This window comes from Sycon ciliatum, chromosome 5, assembly GCF_964019385.1.
Source record: "Sycon ciliatum chromosome 5, ocSycCili1.1, whole genome shotgun sequence".
Lineage (NCBI taxonomy): Eukaryota > Metazoa > Porifera > Calcarea > Leucosolenida > Sycettidae > Sycon > Sycon ciliatum.
This window is the reverse complement of record NC_088647.1, coordinates 38,198,916-38,220,043: the sequence shown is the minus strand read 5'-3', so window position 1 is coordinate 38,220,043 and position 21,128 is coordinate 38,198,916. Positions and strand designations below refer to the sequence as shown.

General features: G+C 49.1%; 1 long non-coding RNA gene across 1 annotated transcript; it reads left to right on the top strand.

Moving 5' to 3' along the window:
• Positions 1 to 439: 439 nt before the first annotated feature.
• LOC135816760 (uncharacterized) lies at positions 440 to 3,609 on the top strand. Its single transcript, XR_010553495.1, has 2 exons — positions 440 to 1,003; positions 2,899 to 3,609. It is a non-coding gene; the product is annotated as an uncharacterized LOC135816760 (long non-coding RNA).
• The last annotated feature ends 17,519 nt before the right edge of the window (positions 3,610 to 21,128 follow it).

Genomic DNA, 21,128 nt, shown 5'->3' with positions numbered 1-21,128 from the left:
TGCCCAGATTATCTGTGACCACAACATGAAATGCATAGCGGCAATCGATGGATGAAGTGTTCATTCTACACTACAGGAGCTGCTAATGCAGAGCATTTTTACACGCTCGATCCCGGCGCTCCGCCTCGTTGCGCCGTTGGTGACACTGACCACGGTCACAAGAGATGTCTCAGTAAGGTAACGAGCACCACAACACTGTCGAGATCAATGAGAAAGAGAAAACACTGAAAACAACAAAGAAGAATCAAGTGCATGTATGCGACTTGCATGTGTTGCCACTGGCAACTGGTTCTGTGGAGAGGACGATTTCTTTTGCGATTTTTAGTGCAGTGTGCATGCATCGTTGCTATGCGCATCGAAGGAACCGTGACCATGGTGACGTCGGACGTACTGTATTTTTCCGTGGCGCTTGATCATGTTGATCTCCAGCACAGCCCACTTGGACTGTCGCCCAGTGTCGGTGCCCGGCGGTGGATTCACTCGTTGATTAGTCAGTGTTGTCACGGACGTGAAGGCTTTGCCTTTGCCTTTGGCTTTGGAGCTGGTCGGAGATAGTTTTTTTTAGTTTTCTGTCTAACTGTAATCGACCAGTCTGATAAGAGTGGTAGTCGTTGATCTGCTGGCCCCCGCAGAGTTAGGAACTCATTTCGTTGCACGCTAGCTCATTGACTTCTAGAACCAGTTGAACAATCGCCAAGTAGAAGCCCAGCCACTGTTTGAAACTTTGAACGCGTACTTTGTAAGTGTAACTAACGTTCCTTGCGCAGACCATCGCTCACCAATACTTCAGGCATTAGTCCGACTGTCCGTATACGAGTTGAGCGGACACTGCGAGTCTTTTGGACAGTGCTAGCGGATCAAATCGAACTAACTACCTTGAATGAAGTTTAGTCTTCTACATGTCCTGGAGTAGATTCTAGACTCGTTGTTCTTCCTCCACACGCTGTGAAAGTTGATTACCTGTATCAGTATACTGCAGTGTTGAGTGGAGACGAGTGTGAAGGTTAGTACCTGGAGCCGGGGACCGACTCATCCATGCAGTGGCGTATGAAGATGTTTTGGTTTGGGGGGCTGACTTGCTGGCAATGACCTTGATGTATGTTGGGCTATACTAGTACCTATTGTGCGTATGTACCTGTGTACCGGTAATCCTTCTACGGAGATTTGTATTTGTGTAAAAGTATGTGACAACACATCATGATATAGGTGCACTACACTAGACATGTACATAATAAAATTATGACTGTGTGTGGAGCAATCGTGAAAACCGAGTACTGCACTACTACTGGAATCTGGACAAGAATAATGAAAATGCTGTACATGTAGATGTATATGTATGTTGAACACCAGGGATTGCACACAGCCACCACTGGATATGTAGCTCTGACTGACAGCCTGGCCAAAGTCCAAAGGGAAATTTACCGGAAAGCGTAATACCGGTACATCTGTAATGGTGAAAGAGAGTCGACCATAAAGCAAAACTTACTGGCAAAGGCAGAGAGATACTTGTAAGCTGATGTTCAAGACTTCCCTGATTTTGGCTATTGCAAACAAGAACCTCGGACTCTTGAAGGAATCTTCTCCTGTCAGTGATAAGAAGTATTGCAATGTAGTACGTTCCACTGATAACGGATTTTCCACAATGACTAATGTGACCCTGGTGAAATCTTTAGGACGTCATTGAATTATGGCTGCAAGCCTCGACCGGGCTCAGTTTCTAATGAAAATGTTGAAATTTATGACCACCGCCCAAGAGTTTGGTGGTCGTATCTAGAAATCTTAGCTCTCCGAGAACTACTGTGCTAATAACAGTCAGTCTCGAAAATTTCTTCTGGAAAGTGACTTTCTTCAGAACGCTGTGGTATAGCAATGAGAAGTACTGACTCCGACTAAAGGAAAGTACTCTTGCCTTTCCGATTTTGAAGAAAACTGCCCATGAAAAACAACGCTTCATTAGCTGCTACGATGCGAAAACAACCAAGGGATGATCTAGTGAGTGTGCTTCACACCGGTGACACGCACATTCTTTTAGATCTGAAAAAGTGGAGACTTATGACTGTAGTGATGTCACTTCTCTGCGGTTGACGTCACAGTATAAGAATTAGCAGAAAAGTAGTGTTCTCTGTCCACCCAAGAACGGGTATGAGGGAGCACGGTGTGGGATAAAAGGAGGTGACGAGTGCAGGGTCGACCTCTTTTGTCTTTGTGCGGAGAGTTGAGTGAGAGTGCCCACCCACCCGCCCCAGTAATCATCATGTAATTTCAGAATATATATCATCGCTTTTATTCTTCTAGAGTTGTGTGGATGCATAATGGTCTAATGTGTTGGGAGTTTTTTGTTGGACTAAGCAATGGTTTTGTATAGTCATGACCACGGAACTGTGTGCAAAGACGATAAGTGGGGGCGATGTGCTGTGGTGGCCCCCACTGGCAATATGGACGTGTTCAATAGTGGTGTACACGTATGAGTGAATGTGCGGATGTGTACGAAACGAGTGGAGTGCAGGGTGGACAGAGAAATGATTATGTACATACATGTACATGAATGACTGCAGGGTCAGCTCTGACTACGATTGATCTGAGTGCATGACCACTGACTGATCTGCACTGCATGCATGATCCTCACTTGCGCGTTCATCAAACATGCGTGAAACATACCAGAAAAAGTACCGAATTCTGCCAATTATTCTGCCGGCAGAATCCGCCGAACCCTACTTTACGGCCTTTGGCCCCACATCCGCCAAAAGGTAAGGGGGGGGGGGGGGGGAGCGGCTGGTGCCCCCCTTGCCCCCCACCCCCCGCCCCGATTCCTACACCAAAGACATGATCCGTGGAACATTTGGTTCGAAGCACGATTGTACTGGTAAATGATTTGTATTCTCTCTTCCCTTTTCTCAGACTCGACAGCGGACTTGTGAACATCACGCAGAGCCCTGACTCTACTTTGCAAAATTGCAAGCAGAGAACTGCGGATGAGCAGTGACGGCGAAAAGTCACCAAGTCGTCGCCAGTTTCAATCCCGGATCAAGACTCAACACACGCTGGTGTGAGTTAGCACACACCCGTACCCTTCACTTCAGCTGACGCCGCAGTTCTGTTGGACCGACAGCAGGGTGGCCGACAAAAGCTACTGGACACTGGCGTACGCATGCACAGTTATTCTTCACTGTTGCCGAGGTGCTGGCTGTACTGCAGAGCAATGGACGTATTTCTGACGCCCAAGTAGACTCTGTCAAGCAATTTGTCAGGGACAATCAATTTTTGGCGTACGTTCCTGTTCTGTTTTGCTGATACCTGTACGCTGCTGCTGCTGGTTATCTAGAGGTCACGTGAGTGATGTCATCACATGTGCTTTTGTATGGAGTGCATGATGTCATCCCATGTGCTTTGTATGGAGGACATGCTGTGGAAACCAGTGCTGGTTTTGAATTGAGTAGCGAACAGTTTATATTGAGATTTGAACGGCAAACAGTTTGTATTAAGTGGCAAACGGAACAAACAGTGTTACGAAAGTAGCAGCCATGTCACTGTGGCTAAGCAGCAACATCGCACTGCTGTTTCCAAACACAGTGTCCTCCACCTTGTTTCTTGCTGTCAAGCTAACAACAATGACATGTGTGCGTGTGTGTGTGCGCGCGCGCGCGTGTGTGTGTGTGTGTGTGGGCACAGACTGCTCGCATCACCATGAAGGCATGATCACTGCCATCAGTGCCTGAGCTGATGCTACAGGTAGTAGATCTACGTGAAGCATTGGCTTTGCCCAAGCCCATGCCATGGTCCCTGCCTAGGCCTGGCCTTGGCCTTGGAGCTGGTTCGAGATAGTTTTTTTTGGTTTTGTGCCTAGTACTAGTACTAGTACTAGTACTAGTACTAGTACTAGTACTAGTACTAGTACTAGTAGTAGTACTAGTACTAGTAGTAGTACTAGTACATGTAGTAGGGTGAGTTATTTGGGTTCCTGTTAGTCCGATGTAGCTGCTGCATGCAGTCAACCTCAGAGTTAGGAACTCGTTTAGTTGCACCCTATGGCCTAGCTCAGTAACATCTAGAAACAGAAACAGTTGTACAGATAGAAGTCCAGCGGCTGAGCCACTGTTTGAAACTTTGAAGGCGTGCTCTGTAGCTAACGTTCCTTGCGCAGACACCATCGCTCACCAATACTTCATTCAGCAATCCGTCCAACCGTCCGAGTCAGTTGAGTGGAAACTTGAGCTAGCGCACCCTTCACTTCAGCTGATCACCGCGGCTTAGCGAAAGCTGACTGAGTTAGCCCCTCTGCCAGCCTCAGTACGTAGCACGGTGAGTTTCAGAGATGCTTCATGTCTCGCTGCTAAAACATGCATGCTGGTTTATTCTAGGAGAGTAGAGAGGTTAAGATGCACGTTATTTCCGACGTGACGCGAAAGTTCAGCTCGCGTTATTTGCTCGCACGTCGAAAAATCAACGCGAGCGACCTGCTGCTCACGTCGAAATTTGGAGTTTTACGCCAAATTTGACGTGAAATTGCGCGTCACGTCGGAAATAACGTGCATCTTAACCTCTCTAGTATCTGGATTCATTCCTAACATATCCAGGGGCGTAGACGTTGGGGGTGGGGGGTTGAGGGGTGATTTGAGTGCCAAACACTCAACTTTCCCATCTTGGTTGGAGAGACAGCATTGTACACTGTCCGTTCATCACACGTGCAACTCTGCAGAACGAACACTGACTGTTTAGCTGTCCACAATATTCTCAATTGCATCAATTCAATTGCATCCACAAGGCCGTAGATGCATGTAAGCACACAATGCTGCTGTACAGTATAACAGGGTTCTAGCCAGGTCAATATAGTAGGGGCGGGCAGGGGAGAAAGTTACCCCATGACCCATTTTTTCCATTGTCAAAAATTGTCTTGCCATGCAAAATGTAACATACAGAGTGAACCCCAACTTCACCCCTCACAAATGTGCCTTTATGAACCCTCTAGTAGTGACTATCGACTGTATTTTCGTTGAATGGCGGGAAAAAACACAAAAAATCGGAAAATGAGTAGGGGGGCGGCACTTTTTCACAGGGGGGCGTGCGAACGGAGTAGGGGGGGGGGGGGGGCGCTGCGCCCCTCTACCCCCCTTTGGCTAGAACCCTGGTATAAGTAGTAGTCGACATGTGGTGCCTTCCTGCTGAACATGCACATGCGGCAAGTTGGCAACGACGCATGACCTATCCGCACGGCACAGCGTGAGCTTAGAAAGTAAGAAGACTTACTGCCTAGTAATATCACTATAGCCATTAATAGTGTACACATAGTGCTATTTGTGTTCCGATATCGTTTAGCCGGCATACATGTACTAGTATCCTTATACCTGGTCACTCCATAGCCGATGCTGACTGTACTAATCTTATCCATATTGCCCGATAGCACACTGCGTCAGATAACTATGCAACAAAAGAGCTTTGGAGCGGATATACACTGAAGCAAAGTAGGTTTCAACAGTACGGCACTAGTCACAATGAGGGGAGTTACGAGGACAGTTGGGACACATAAATGATGATTGTTAATGATTCATGCATGGTGGAAATCACCACCAATGGCGATGATATTGCTTTCACAACAATGACAGTAGAAGCAGTGACACAGCCTTACTGCTCCAAGTAGGATTTAGAAGAGAGATAAAAATAAAGATATAAAAAATATCGGTACATGCCATGATGCCAGCCAGTGACCATGGGAACCATTGACACTGCACGTAGATCTACTGTGAGAGACGCTGTGACAGGCACTGAAGTCAAGAGACTGGTTTATGGTGAAAATACACATATGAAGAATAATTCTACAATCATCGTGCTCATGTAGATGTACATGTACCTCAGTGACAATACCTGTATGCCTCTCTACGTCTACAGCTAGACGTCATTGTTGTTAGCTCTTGACAGCATGAAACAAGGTGGAGGACACTGTGTTCGGAAACAGTGATCTTACTACCCAGGTCCGTTGGGACCATCTGAACCATATGGGTGTTGAACCCGGTTCTGACCCTTATTACTATGAATTACTATTATTATTATTAGTGAAGAAATTATTATTACGCACACACTCATGGCCAAGGCCAATCAAGGAGGAGGTGAGGGCGATTATAGCCGGCCATGGCAAAAAAAAAGAAAAAAAAGAAAAACAAGTCCAAATCATGCTAGGGGAGTTTAGAGCTACACAGGTACAATGTCATAATATTACTACTTGTATAGTATATGTAGTAGACGGACTTCCCCCTACACAAATCACTATGTATAGACCGATCCCCTTATTATACTGGGTTCGAGCACGGGGGCAACCTCACTCGCGATTGAGCTAGTTTTTGAACGTGACAGCATCTTTGACAGTGTGTTTCAGGTTTGTTTTGGAATGTCTTCTGCTTAGTTCAAGTGGTTTGCGTTGGCTTCGAGCGGTGCTGAACCTCCTGCTGGTAGGAGCAGAGTCTCCGAGAGAGACATGGACTGTGATGCAGCTGCAGGATTTTTTCAAGGCGCGGGAGGGAACAATCTCGGGCCACAAACAGGAGTTACTCCTGAGGTGAGTTTTTTTGTTGTTGAAATATTCGAATCGCGAATCGTGTTGTGAGACTTATTTTGTGCCTAGGCTACAGCAGATCGTATTTCTTTCTCCTTGAGATCGGTGCTGAAGATAATAGTAACCTTTTTCTGGTCTGCCTTTTCCTCTCCAGAGCCATCTTCTATGAAGGTAACCGTGGTGCTGCCAAGTCACCAAGTCGCGATCAGCAGCCCTGAAGTGGAAAAATCGATTTTCCAACGATCTGGTTGGACATCAGCCACTAAAGTACTTCTGATTTGCCTGTAGTGACAACAGCAGCCATCCTTGGACACCTTGCAAAGACAGGAAAAGCCACTGGTGGAAGCGACTGCTATGAGGTGACGATAGCAGTGGTGATCGCTGTTTTGTCAAGAAGGGGTAGCCAACCCAGAGGAAGCATTAAAAAAAAACGATGAGCAGTGCGTGGTATTTGTTGAGCGTGAAGAGCTAGAGGAGGACAGTGCAAACACATGGAAGGAGTGGATGGTGTTTGAAGAACAGTGTGCTGTGTGCCGGCTGGTGGTGATGGTGGTCTTTGTCAGCATGTATTCGTGCTGCTTCTTGTGCTGGAACACTTCTCGCCCAGGAAGGCAGATTGCGTGCTCCCTGGCCCTCAGTCGGCAATGGGGCTTTTGTTCCAGGAACATTACCCCAGAGCCAGTGATGAGCGTAGCGCAGTGGATTGCTCCCTCTTCGAAGTACGAGGGCCAAAGCTTGCCGCTGTCTGCAGCAAAGTGTGTGTGCGGTTCTTTCGAACCTATGAATATACCCCCCCCCCCTCTCTTAGGAAGACTTCATGTTCACAGTGAACTATTTTCTAGTTTATTTAATGCGAGACGGGCTGTTTACGCCCAAGATCAAGATACAGTTTTTTTCTGTTTCTATACCTTCCTAATAAAATACATTGTGACAAAGCTTCCGGTCATACTCCGCTGTACTACATCCTCAACCCGCCACCACCATGCGCTCTTGGCCGAACTAATGCACGAAGCATAAACACACCAGCACAGCAAGGACACTTCCGTTGACAGATATTGTTTACGCCTCTAGACAGCTGTTTCGTTTCTTCGAGCTCATCGTTAGAGGAGGATAGTAGCAGGATATTAATGATGATACAGTCGTCCCTCTCTAATCCGGCACTTTATAATCCAGCACCCTCGGTAAACCAGCACAATTTTCAGTAGCCAAAATGTCCTCTTCATGCACATTGCAGCAGTAAATCAGATTTGTTAATCCAGCACCCTCCCTAATCCAGCAGATTTTCGTGGCACAAATGGTGCCGGATTATAGAGGGACCACTGTATAAGATGATAGACGGTTTATGGTCCGATATTGATGATTGGCGATCTAAGAAAGCAATGACAGTGATTGCGAAATGGATAATATTATCATGATTATATGCCAGTCTGGTAATGCGTTGTTCTGGTGGACAGTATTGAAATCATCACTGCATTCGATGCAAATATTGGTATACCTTGGTTTCAGTATTGGAAAAAAAGAGTAACAGAACCTGGTTGATTTGGTTGCATCTGCGACTGGCTACCGGGTGTTGTGATCAGCAATGTTACCATGGGAGAAAATAAGAGCGCAAGGATCTGTTGGGTCTTGTTGTACCGTGCCGGTGCGAGAACCCTAAGTGCATGGCAAAATAGAACTGTTTCATCCACAATGCAGAATGTCTTGCGGTACATAGCATTGATGACTGAACATCTCGCCCAAATGGGGATCATGCCCAAACGGAGAAACAAGACATCTTTCCAGCTCAGCTAGCTATATACCGTGAAATAGATGATTAACTTGTGCCACGCATGCCAGCTTCTGTTCCATTCGGCCCAGGCTTAGACACATCAATGCCAATAGCAGCTGATCCTCCATTACATGCTCATTGGCGATTTACGGCCACCTCCAACTGTATCCGCCGTACCTCAGCTTCCGTCTTCGCAGATCTGGCGCGGCGCAGTACATTTTCTCGGCTAGGCTCAAAGAAGTCCCACAGAGCGGTCCAAACACCTGAAGGCAAACCAGTCAGAAACTGGAGCGGCTCAGAGTCTTTCTTTATGTTATTGTACGTAAGCTGTTTTTCGGCTTTCTTCACCCCAGTCCTCACATCGTCCAACTGCTCCACGAGACTCTGTACACGAGCTCTACTTGCTGCCAGCTCCTGATGCAGATGCTGCACTTCCATTACAGGACCAAACTGCACTAAGCCAGGTTCCTTTCCAACTCAAAGTACCGTTGCCTCTCAGCAAAATACTGATTTGGGAGCATGGGGAGCTCGTGATGCAGACGTTGCACTTCCATGACCGAACTGCACTAGGCTCAGCAAATACTGTTTTGCGAGCATGGGGAGCAGGGCGTCCAGACTCCACTCTCTTGCGAAAAGCAAACCTGGTACCGTAGGACAGCTGTTTCGTTTCCTGGACTCATCCTGCCCTTGTAGAGCTGGGCAAAACGATTTCGATTTCGGGATCGAAATGATCGCTGCAACTCAAATATTCAGAGTGACCCTAAAACTACGTCCTTCCTCACGGAGCATAGCCTGGATCCGCTCGCTCCAGGCCGCTGTGGCTCCACACGAGGAAAGGAGTGAAATGACTTGTTTGCTTCGTCCTCCTGTTCTGACAGTGAGGAACGCAGCAATGATCCTGAGAAGGCATCCTGAAGTCGTAAAAAGGAAGACGTCTAAACAAAAACAAAACAGCTCAAATCAAAAGTCCTTGTGACATTTTTTGTAGACAGGCTTGCACTGCATGTAGATTTCGCGTGCTCTGCACGTCGCGCATGCGAGAAGTCGCGCACAGCCGAGGTGAGGTTGCTGCTGGTTGGTCGCGTGTGTGCAGCAGGATCCCACGCGACTGCGGAGTTGCCCCCTTGCTCGAACCCAGACAATAATAAGGGGATCGGTCTATTACTATGTAGTGTAGTAGACGGACTTCCCCCTACACAAATCACTATGTATTACTATGTATTGCACTCTGCATTGCTGACACCATCCGATCCCTTGCTTTCATTCGCTAACTAGCGCTCGGAGCTGTAACTGGCAATCTCGTACCATAATATAGATCCGTGTGTCAGTTGCCCAGCTCAGTTGTTGCAGAGTCTTTGCCTCCGTTGTTTCTGTCGTCTTCCCTTCACTTATTGAGTCTTTCAATATACTATAAGTAATTCTGTGTCACCTACGTTTGTCGTTCCGTGTGTGCAATATTGTTCCCTGAGAATACTACCTGTGTTTTGCCGGAGAGACTGAACCAGTTTTGCCTTGTCACTCGGTCGCGTATTACATTTGGTGGCAGCGGTGTTAGCTCTGCGTTCGTCAGTCGCAGTATTCCGGACCACGCCTCGTTATTTCGCCGTGCAGTGAACGTTGCCGTTGCCGTTCTCGTCTCAACTCAAGCTGAGTAACTTTGTTCCGTGCCAATTTACGATTTTAATATTTACATTTTTGTAGTGCTAGTCTTTTCTAGGCTTACTTTGTTGGATCTATTCGTAGTCTTGTCCCCTAAGTAAGCTAGCTCTTCGTTGCCAGTTTTTCTTGCACTGCTCGCCGTACTTGAACTGTTGCTATAGCGTAGGCTTAGTCCTCAAACGCGTCCCGTGTTGCTTGCGAAGTCCTATAGGCCTACTTGTTTGTTTGTTATCCTTATATACAAGACACCGAAAATGGCACAGAATCCTCAAGCTGCTGCTGCCGCTGCCGCTGCTGCTCCCGCTGCACCAGCTCTGGCTCCGGGTCAGGTTCCGGCTCCTCGACAGGCACCACTTGCTCGGCCGGTAGTTGTACCGCCGACGTTTGGGGGTGCCAGCCAAGACGATTGGCACTGCTTCATCGCCAGGTTCGACGCAGCGTGCGTGGTAAATGGGTACCGGGATGCGGAAAGGCTGCAGTTTTTACCTTGTTGTTTCAAGGAGAGTGCTTTTACCACTTACCAGACCATTCTGGCGGCGCACCCGCAGTATACGTATGTAGAAATGTGCACCGAATTAGGGCTACGGTTCGCACCGCCACAGCAAAGTCGCCTCCTTGAGGCCGAGTTTCGAGCTCGCCTGAAACGATCCACTGAGTCCCAGGCCGAGTTCGCCGCAGCTCTTCAGCGCCTTGCGGCACGCGCCTTTCCAGGTCAACAGGGTCCGCTGTTAGATCGCCTGACGCTCAATCAATTTATTGACGGCCAGGTCAATAGACCCTTTGCGCAATAAGCGAGAGGGGTCGAGACGGGGCATGCTGTGCGCGCGCTGCACACTTGGCATGCAACCAGCATGCATGGTTTGCTGCATGCAGGACGTGATCAAGTTTCCTGTGACAGGCTAGGTTTTCACGGTCCCGACGCGATGTTCATGTATGTACTCCCCAGCCTTTTTTCATTTGAAGTTTTTTTAGTTCTGAAGGAAGAAGTTCCGAAATATGCTTTCCAAGGACTGCTGTTGGGTTCTTGTTTGCAGCAACCGTCATCCCTTGTCTAAGAAACCCACTTGTTTTTCCAGGCGTTCCCTAGTGATGCTGGCATTCCACTCTCTTGAATCCTGGCTATTTGGCGAGAAGGGCAGCAGTTTGCTGCGACATCGTTCACAGTCACGGTTTTGCTCGGAACACTTTGTCGATGACGACAGTCACTTTCATCGTTTTGCGAAGACGCGGAACGTCCTGCCAAGAGACTCTGGAGCTTGAGAGAAAGGCATGATCCATCCCTGTCTTCGCTATTCAAGGAAGATCGACTGCTTGCTGGCGCTGCTCGAGCTGCTGATGTTGAAGTGCAGAGAGACGCAGCCTCATCGCTCAGGCGTGCGGAGAAGGCCATCTGAGTTCGAGCTGTGGCTGTGTGCACGATATGACAGACTTTCACGTTATGCACATAGCCACCAAAGTAAAACTCATGGACACTATCCACGGGCTTCTTCACTAGTACTACTCCATCAGCTCCCTCTTCACTGTCGTCGGCGACTTGCCCCTGCGTTGGAGATGAGCAAGCCTGGTGTGGCACTCACTCTGGGAAACAGAGGTTCATCACTCATCGAGTCATCCACTGGGACGCATGAAATGTTGGGCACGACGACTGTACACTCGAGGAAGTGGTGCCCTTCTTAGTTCTAGGAGCATCAGGGTTCTGCATAGAGAAGTGTTCTCTACATCGACAGAGGAGAGAAGGTAGAGAAAATAAAAATAAATTTCAATCTACAGTAATCCGAAATATCCACTGACAGCGGAAAACTTACCGCTCCAACAACTCCTTCTTTTTCCAGACAGATACGCACCCTCATTCAGCAGAAAACTGTTCAGTTCCTTCACAGGCCATTCTTCATTTGACAGTTCGTCCACGGGTGCCACAGCCATCGATGGCAAACCACTCGACACTCTCTCCTCCATCTCCAAAATGGAAAAATACAGTGTTTCACCATGCTCAACAACGGATACTCTGCACAAAAATCGAAGAGGATGCCCCGTCTCGGATCACGTGACCGTTATTGTGCAAAGGGTCTATAGTGACCTGCGCTTGCACATCAGGACATCCAGCCCTGCAGCCCTCGATGCCGCCGTTCGACGGGCGTACGAAGTTGCAGCGATCTTAGAGGTCGAGAATCGCCGCAGTCTTCCGGTTCCTACACCAGCCTGCGCTGCCCTGACCGCCTCTATGCCTCAGGCACACTCCGTAGGTCCACTCGCGGATCCGACTCCTACGTCCAGTGCCACCGTGGCCCACGTAGCTCCGAGTTCGACTTCGAGCTCCACCGACCCGCTCGTACTATCGTTGTTGAGCAAAATTTCGGACCAGCTAGCTGATCTACAGGTCTTCTCCGCAACCTCCGCTCCGTCGCCACGGGCGTATAGTGACGACACTCGAGCTCCACGCGGCCGTGGTCACAGCGTCTTCCCTCGAAGCGCGCCCATATATCGGGCCCAACTCGATTTCCTGGCAGCTCGAATCGTAACCCGCCTCCGTACAACGGCACAGGCCGCGGACTTTACGATGGCGCGCGTGATCGCGGGTGCTTCACGTGTGGCGATCAGTCCCACTTCCGTCGTGATTGTCCCCACTCGACGCGTGGGGGTCGTCCGTCGGGAAACCGCTATTGACTGGTGCTGCTCGGCAAGCTCCAGTCTTCGATACTAGTGTTCCTAGCTCGACTGTGCCGACTTGTACTGGTTGTGAATGTCGTCCCTGTTATTGTACTGTTGATGTGCGTTGCCCTGCGTCTGCACCTGTGACTGTGTGTCCTGTTACGCGTGTTCAGTCGTCTTCTGCAGTTTCTCCGTCTGTCTATGTTGCGGTTAGTCTCCAAGAGACGAAATGCCATGCTCTTGTTGACACTGGGTCTAGTGTTTCCCTTGTGTCTACTGCATTGTGGCGTAGTCTGTGCACGACCTCCTCTGTCCCTGTGTCTGCTGCTCCTGTTGTGTCTGGTGTGACGGGCCGTCCCCTCTCCACTACGGGTACCGTGTCCCTCTCTGTTTGTACACCCTCGTTCGTAGCTGTTCAGAATTTTATCGTTGCTGCTGATATCACGTCTGATGTAATCCTCGGTGCTGACTTCCTACAGCAGCACAATGTCCTGCTTGATTTCTCCCGGGCTCAGTTGGTCCTGGATGATGTTAAATTGCCGCTTGTACCCCTTCCACGTGTGCGTTCGCTTTCTGCTGCTGTTGCTGCCGCGCCCACACCAGCCCATGTTACGACTGTCGTGCCCGACCTGAGTGCTCCGACTGTTCCTGCTGCCGTCGCTGCCTCCGTACCTGCTGCCGTCCCTGCCTCCGTGCTTGCTGCTGCTGCTCCGCCTGCTGCTGCTGCCAATGCTGTTGAATCTCTGGTGTCTCGTGTTGCTTCCTTGTTCCGTGTGTGCATCACACAGTCTGTTTCAGTTCCGCCCTGTCATGAAGTTATTCTTCCGGTTGCCCCGTCGGTATGTGCTGCTGGCTCTCCTGCTGCTGATACTTCGTATCTAATCGAGCCCCTTGATTCGTTCTCAGAGAAACACCCGACATTGGATGTCGGAACGTCTGTCACGTCCCCGGATAACTTGGTTATCAATGTGGTTAACCGTGGTACCACCCAGATTACCTTGCATGCAAATACTCATATTGCTGTATGTGAACCTGTCCCTGAGTGTGCTGACACTTGTGCTGCTGTTGATGATTCGCCGTTCATGCCGCCGCCGCCTGTCCCAGTAGAGAAGATTGATGCGTATATCGAAAAGAATTGTTGTCACCTGTCACCAACGGACCGTTCTACCTTGCGTGACCTTCTCCTGCAGTACCACGATGTATTTGCTCTTCATCCCGACGACCATGGGTACTGTGATCTTGCGCCACATAAGATAGACACAGGTGATCATTCGCCTATTAAACAACAACCTTACCGTGTTCCATTCCGTCATCGTGAGCAGCTCCAGAATATTATCAATGACCTTCTGCAGAAAGGTGTCATTACTCCCTCTGCGAGCCCGTGGGCTTCGCCTGTTGTCCTCGTGCCTAAGAAAGATGGCTCTCTGCGTCTCTGTGTTGACTATCGCCGGCTCAACAAGATCACCACAGCTGATGCTTATCCTCTTCCTCGGGTCGACGATACCCTAGACGCGTTCTCTGGCTCTAAGGTATTCTCGACACTTGACCTTGCTAGTGGCTACTGGCAAATCGCAATCCACCCTCAAGACCAAGCTAAAACAGCCTTCGTGACGCCCCTTGGGTTGTACGAGTTCACGGTTCTTCCTATGGGTTGCTGCAATGGGCCTGCCACATTTCAGCGCTTGATGCAAACGATCCTAAATAATCTCCTTACCAGTCCTGATCCCGTCTGCCGTGTGTTTTTTGATGACATTGGCCTTGGGTCAGCCACTGTTAGTCTTGGCTTGGATGGCCTCCGGTCCGTTTTCACGTGTCTTCGTCGGTACAATCTCAAGCTTCGGCTTGAGAAATGCGCTTTCCTGCAGCCCCGCACTAAGTTCCTTGGTGTGGACATCAGTGCCGATGGCCTTCACACCTCAGCTTCGAAGGTTCACGATATTGTTCACTGGCGTACGCCGACATCCGTTCGTGAAGTGCGTGGTTTTCTCGGCCTCGCTGGGTATTACCGGAAATTTGTTCCGCACTTCGCGCAAGCTGCCGCCCCACTGGCCGCACTCACTAAGAAAAATGCGAAGTTTTCCTGGGGTCCTGCTTGTCAGGCTGCTTTCTGTGTACTAAAAAAACGCCTCTCATCTGCGCCTGCGCTTGCTCAGCCTGACTACACGTCTGCCGCCGCTCCCTTCATCCTTGATGTTGATGCCAGTGATTTTGGTATGGGCGGTGTGCTCTCTCAGGTACAAGATGGCCATGAGTGTGTGATTTCCTACGGTAGTGCTATTCTCAACACCGCCCAACGTAACTACTCCACTACAGAGAAGGAACTCCTTGCATTTGTTCACTTCGCTGATGTGTTCCGCTACTACCTCGTTGGTCGAGCATTTGTTGTGCGCACTGATCATGCTGCTCTCAAATGGCTCCATTCGCTCAAGGAACCACGCGGTCGTCGTGCCCGTTGGTTAGAACAACTTGCTGAACTCGAGTTCACGGTTATTCATCGCCCTGGCCGTCAACATTGCAATGCCGATGCTCTGTCTCGCCGTCCTCCTGAGTCTGTTGCCGCCACTACCCGTCAGTCACCGCCTGACCAGTCGTCACCAGCCGCACCAGCAGCTCCTGCTCCTGCTTGTGATCCGGTACCCACTGTACCGAAACCTGCACCTGACTCCTGGCTGCCGCGCTTTACTGCTGCTGAGCTGCTTGCTGCGCAAAAAGAGGATCCTGATGTGTCCATTGTGTTAGGCTGGCATGATTCTAGTCATGATGTGTTTAATTCTCCCCCTGCACACACATTAACTGCCTCTAGCCGTGCTGTTCGCCGCTATGCTTCTGAAATTCATTTGCTTTCCCTACGTGATGGTGTTTTGTATCGCACAGACCCATCGGCTGATTCTGTTTTGCAATTAGCTGTTCCGTTCTCTTTCCAAGCTGATATCTTAGCTGCAGTGCACGCCGATGTTAGTGGTGGTCATCTCGGTGCTACAAAGACCATTGACAAGGCCAAATGCCGTTTCTTCTGGCCAGGTATGTCAGCTGATTTGCGCACATTTGTAGCTAATTGCCAAGAATGCATGTCCCGTAAGAGCGCTACGACTGGCCGAGCACCATTGCAGTCCATGCGAGCTGGCTTCCCTAACGAGCTCGTAGCCATGGATCTCGTTGGACCACTGCCTACCAGTCGCCATGGCAACCGTTACCTACTGGTATGTAGTGACTACTTCTCACGTTGGCCTGAAGCGTACCCTCTACCCACTATGACTGCTGCTGCCGTTGCGGATGTGTTCTTTCGGAACTGGATCTGTCGGTTTGGTGCCCCAGAACAACTCCACACCGATCAGGGCACACAATTTGAGTCTGAACTCTTCAGTGAACTGTGTCGCCTCATGAATATCCGAAAGACTCGGACCACCGCGTATCATCCCCAGGGCGAGGGGCTCGTGGAACGCCTCAACCGCACCATAGTTTCAACGTTGCGAGTGTATGTAGCGGATCTGCCCACCTTCTGGGATCAGTATGTTTCAACCGTCCTGCTTGCATACCGTACAGCCAAGCATTCTTCTACCCAATTCACCCCAGCTCAGCTTATGTTTGGTCGCCAACTCCGTCTGCCTATCGACCTTGTCTATGGGTCACCCCCGACAGAGTTTGTGTCGCCCGCCGAATATGTCACACAACTGTCCAAGTCCCTCCACCATAGCTTCGATACTGCCCGTCGTAATGATAATGCTGCGCACCACAGCCAGAAGGACCACTACGACCTTCGTCAACGTGGCACTGCATTCCAAGTCGGTGATAGTGTGTGGCTCCTTGAACCTGGAATGCGTCGCAAACTCCAGCCACCGTGGACCGGACCAAACCGGATTGTCCATGTGTCGCCGCCAACGTCATACGACATTCAATTGATCAACGAACCCTCCAGCACCAGTAAGCGTGTACATTTCAACCGCCTCAAGCTACACGCCCGCTCAAACGCCAAGTCGTCAGTCTCTCAGTCCGGCCCAGATGTCCCGCTGTCTGAAGCGCCACTGGCTCCTACTTCTCCATGTCCGCCGCCTGTTCCGCTATTCTCCTGGCCTGATGCTGATGATGCCCCACCCCACCCTGTTCCTCCTCCGCCGCCGGTCTTGCTGCAGCCAGCACCACCAGCACCTGGTCCGCGTGCCCATCTGCACCGCAACGCCGGTCGTCCTGTTCGTTACAGGAACAACTATGTGTTCCCACAATGAGTTCCAAACTCGCACTTGCCTTGCCTTTCTGCTCCACTCTGTTTCCATTGTGTGCTTGTGTATGATTTTCTTTTTCTTGCTGATGTATTTTGCTGCTTGCGCCTCGTTTAGGTCTACGTTAATTCTGTATTATGTTCTTGTTTGTTTTCCGAGGACGGAAAATTATTTGAGGGGGGAGCAGTGTAGTAGACGGACTTCCCCCTACACAAATCACTATGTATTACTATGTAGTGTAGTAGACGGACTTCCCCCTACACAAATCACTATGTATTACTATGTATTGCACTCTGCATTGCTGACACCATCCGATCCCTTGCTTTCATTCGCTAACTAGCGCTCGGAGCTGTAACTGGCAATCTCGTACCATATATATAGATCCGTGTGTCAGTTGCCCAGCTCAGTTGTTGCAGAGTCTTTGCCTCCGTTGTTTCTGTCGTCTTCCCTTCACTTATTGAGTCTTTCAATATACTATAAGTAATTCTGTGTCACCTACGTTTGTCGTTCCGTGTGTGCAATATTGTTCCCTGAGAATACTACCTGTGTTTTGCCGGAGAGACTGAACCAGTTTTGCCTTGTCACTCGGTCGCGTATTACATTATAGTAAACATTTGGGTTACCATGGTTACCGGTAGGTGTTCTGAGGGCAGGGTCCAGCGGATAATGCTCCGAAAATGTTCGTATAATGCTAGCCATAATGCTCCAAAAACTGCATTATAATGCTGATTATAATGCTTCAGCAAGGGATATAATGCTCTTGGTTTGGAACAAAAATGGAAGAAAGCCTGCACATTGTCAAACTTCCAGGAAATTACTAGCCTGTTTGACCTTTTTTGGGTGCACTCCTGTCACTCGAGTTGAACTCGAGTTGAACCTTGGTGTGAAAGTTGTCGCCTGCTGGCGTGGTGACCAAGTGATTTGGGCACCCAGGAGCATGTGACGCGGCTTGTTCAACCATGTTCGTTTGGGAATAAAGGAGGAACGCTGCATCGCAGCCTTTTCGGACCAAAACCAGTCGACTCAGCGTCCAAAAGAGTACAACATATGGACCAATCGCGGTCATCCGTGCTTTTATAAGAACGAAATGGCGCTTTTAGTGACATTTTGCATACAAATCCCCATCTAGTAGGGCGCAGTCACCCAGTTTCGGTGGAAGTGCGCGAGTTCGATTGGGATTCAAGTAGGAAGGGAGCGTCTCAGCTTTCTCGGACCACGACCATTCGACTCAGCACCCCGAAGACTACAACTGGTGAAATTTTGATTTTTGCCTTAACTTCCCCTTTACGTTATGCCTTTTAAAAGATCTGGCGTCACAGGTCATCAGTGCGCCGTGTTAATAATTATCTTGATAATGGAATTTGATCATAGGAGATAGGACAGAAGCGGAACGTATAATTATACCCACATAATTGTATTATTACGCGTGCTGTGGTGTTATTATTATTATTATTTTAAAAGATGGTACGTCATGTAGCATAGCATAGGCCTGACGATAAGGGACTAGTCGTCAAATACCGTATTTTCCCCATTAAACGTACACGTCTCCATTACTAGTACGTCCCCAATTGTAGTACATGTTGGGTGTGGATCGAAAATATAAAAGGACACGTCTCTAATAATAGTACATGCCGGAATGATATGATGGGCACTAGTGGGGTACAGATACCAGGGTCCACCTTACTTCGTTTTTCTTACCCGTTCATCGTCATTCTGTGTGTCTTTGTACACTGATTCTTACCATGGTTGGGTGTATTTACAGCCTTACAGCATCATTATCACGGGTTGTTTGCCACTCAACCCAGGTAATCAATCTTCCCAGAAATAATAAAAGTACACGTCTCCAATACTAGTACAGTCTCCTAGGCTATAGTAGTACAGGTCTGACCACCTTTGAAAAAATATACGTACTGTACATTTATTGGGCAAAATACGTATCTAATATTGACTGAGTACGAGGTCAATATAGGAAATAAAAGCCGAGTAAAAGACCGAGGCGAAGCCGAGGTCTTTTACGAGGTTTTTATTTCCTATACTGACCAAGTACGAAGTCAATATTAGATTTATCACGACAAGCAGTCCGTATTTCAAATTCCAGAACGATAACCTCATGAATCCCGGTTTTATGATTGCACAACCGTTGCACCACCACCTACTCATGCAGTGACAATGCTGCACTAGGCACCGTTCAACTGCGCAACCCCTAAGCAGTCAAATATAAGCAGTCAATATAGCCCTAAGGAGTGAAATATGCAGGAATATTTGACTGCTTAGGTATGGCAAAAATCTATGTGAGTCAATACTAAGGGAGTGATAAGGTACTATAATGGATGTTTTGGCGACGACTGCAGAGTGCAGATCTACATGAGGTAGGAAGGCGTGAAAACGCCCTGACATGACCCTGGATCGGCTGACCTGAGCTGAGTGCTACTGCAACCTCGATGACGTCGGCTGGAGGCTGGAGACGGCTGTCTGGAGCGGCCGCGGCTTCATCGTTTTTTCCGTTGCGCGTGATCTCGACCACAGACTGCCATGCTACCCCCCCCCCCCCCCCGATCGTCGACAGGCTTGGCCGTAATTGGCCATTCCTAATCGTAGTGCCGCTCATGTGACTAACGCGGGACAGGTGGGTCCGACTGGGTCGACCTACGCTACGTGACATGAGCGGCACTACTACAATGTAGGATTAGGAATGGCCCGCCAAGCCAAGCCTGTCGACGATCGCGGGGTAGCATGGCAGTCTGTGTGGTCGAGATCACGCGCCACGGAAAAAATAATGATGAATACAGTCGGTAGGCTAAATGTACGCCATGACATCTACACGGCCCCGGGCTTCAATCCGACAATCGATTTGTCTCTTGCCTTGCAGCTGGTCCGAGATAGCTTTTTTTAGTTATCTGTCTTGGTCCGTTCTTGTAATCGACCAGTCCGGTGTACAGTAGATGCTCCCGACCGAGAAGTATCAACGTTTCAACGGTTTGTCAAGAAGGGAAAATCGAAGACAGGCGTAGTAACCAGCGTAAGAGTAATAGTCGCCCATCTTCAGTCCACCGCAGAATTAGGAACTCGTTTCGCTGCATGCTAGGCTAGGCCAGTACAAGTACTTGAAGTAGCTAAGACCCAGTGACTTCTAGACTAGAACCAGTTTGTAGAAGCCCAGCCCCTGTTTGAAAACGTTGAAGGCGTGCTCTGTAAGTGTAGCTAATGTTCCTTGCGCAGACCATCGCTCACCAATACGTTAAGACTCAACACACGCTGGTGTGAGCTAGCGCACCCTTCACTTCCCGCTGACCACCGCGGCTTAGCGAAAGCTGACTGAGAGTTAGCCCCTCTGCCAGCCTCAGTAGCACGGTGAGTTTCAGAGTTTCAGAGATGCTTCATGTCTCGCTGCTAAAACATGCATGCTGGTTTTCTCTACTAGGGTAGTTCTGGATTTCATTCCAAACATATCCAGGGGCGTAGACGTTGGGGGGGGGGGGGGGGTGAGGGGTGAGGGGTGGTTTGAGTGCCAAAGCAGTCAAATTTCCGATCTTGGTTGGAGAGACAGCATTGTACACTGTGCGTTCATCACACGTGCAACTCTGCAGAACGTACAGTGACTGTTTACCTATCCACAATATTTCCAAATGTAGCGTATTTTCCGGAGTATAAGCCACACTTTGAACGCTCAAAATTCACCCAAAAATGGGAGTGCGGCTTGTACTCCGATGATCAAATTAACAGTGATAGATAGGGTAAACGAGAGAGCTTGGAAGCTCAGGGCCCTGCGCTATGCTTTGTTGCCTAGCTCATCGTGCATGTTGTTATAACTGATGGAAATGCTTTTTCCTTTGATTAGCTACATCATCGTATTGCAAAAGCGTTTCAATAAGATAATGAAGTGACGTGTTCTGCTTACCTATGGGACCGGCGCTGACTCTGCCGATCACGGGCGTTCTGGAGTCCACGGGATGTCTGTCCTGTTGTTTCCTGGGACCGGCGCGGGCTCTGCCGATCACGGGCGTTCTTCCTCTTATTATTATTATACTGACGGCAACTAACATCCATTCTGATTGCATTTACTCGTCTCCCTACTTCGTATTTCTTTCCAGAAAATCTCCCCATACAGCAGGGAGTCCTTTACATAATAATATGACTCCCTGCTATACATCTACATGACTGTATATACGTTATAATTATTATGCTATCGGCCTACATGCGATTCCCGGGCTGGTCGACAGGCAGCCCAGCCAGCCTGCTAGTGGAACCTCGGCCTCGCACACAAATCCACACAAAATGTTACTGCACTGAA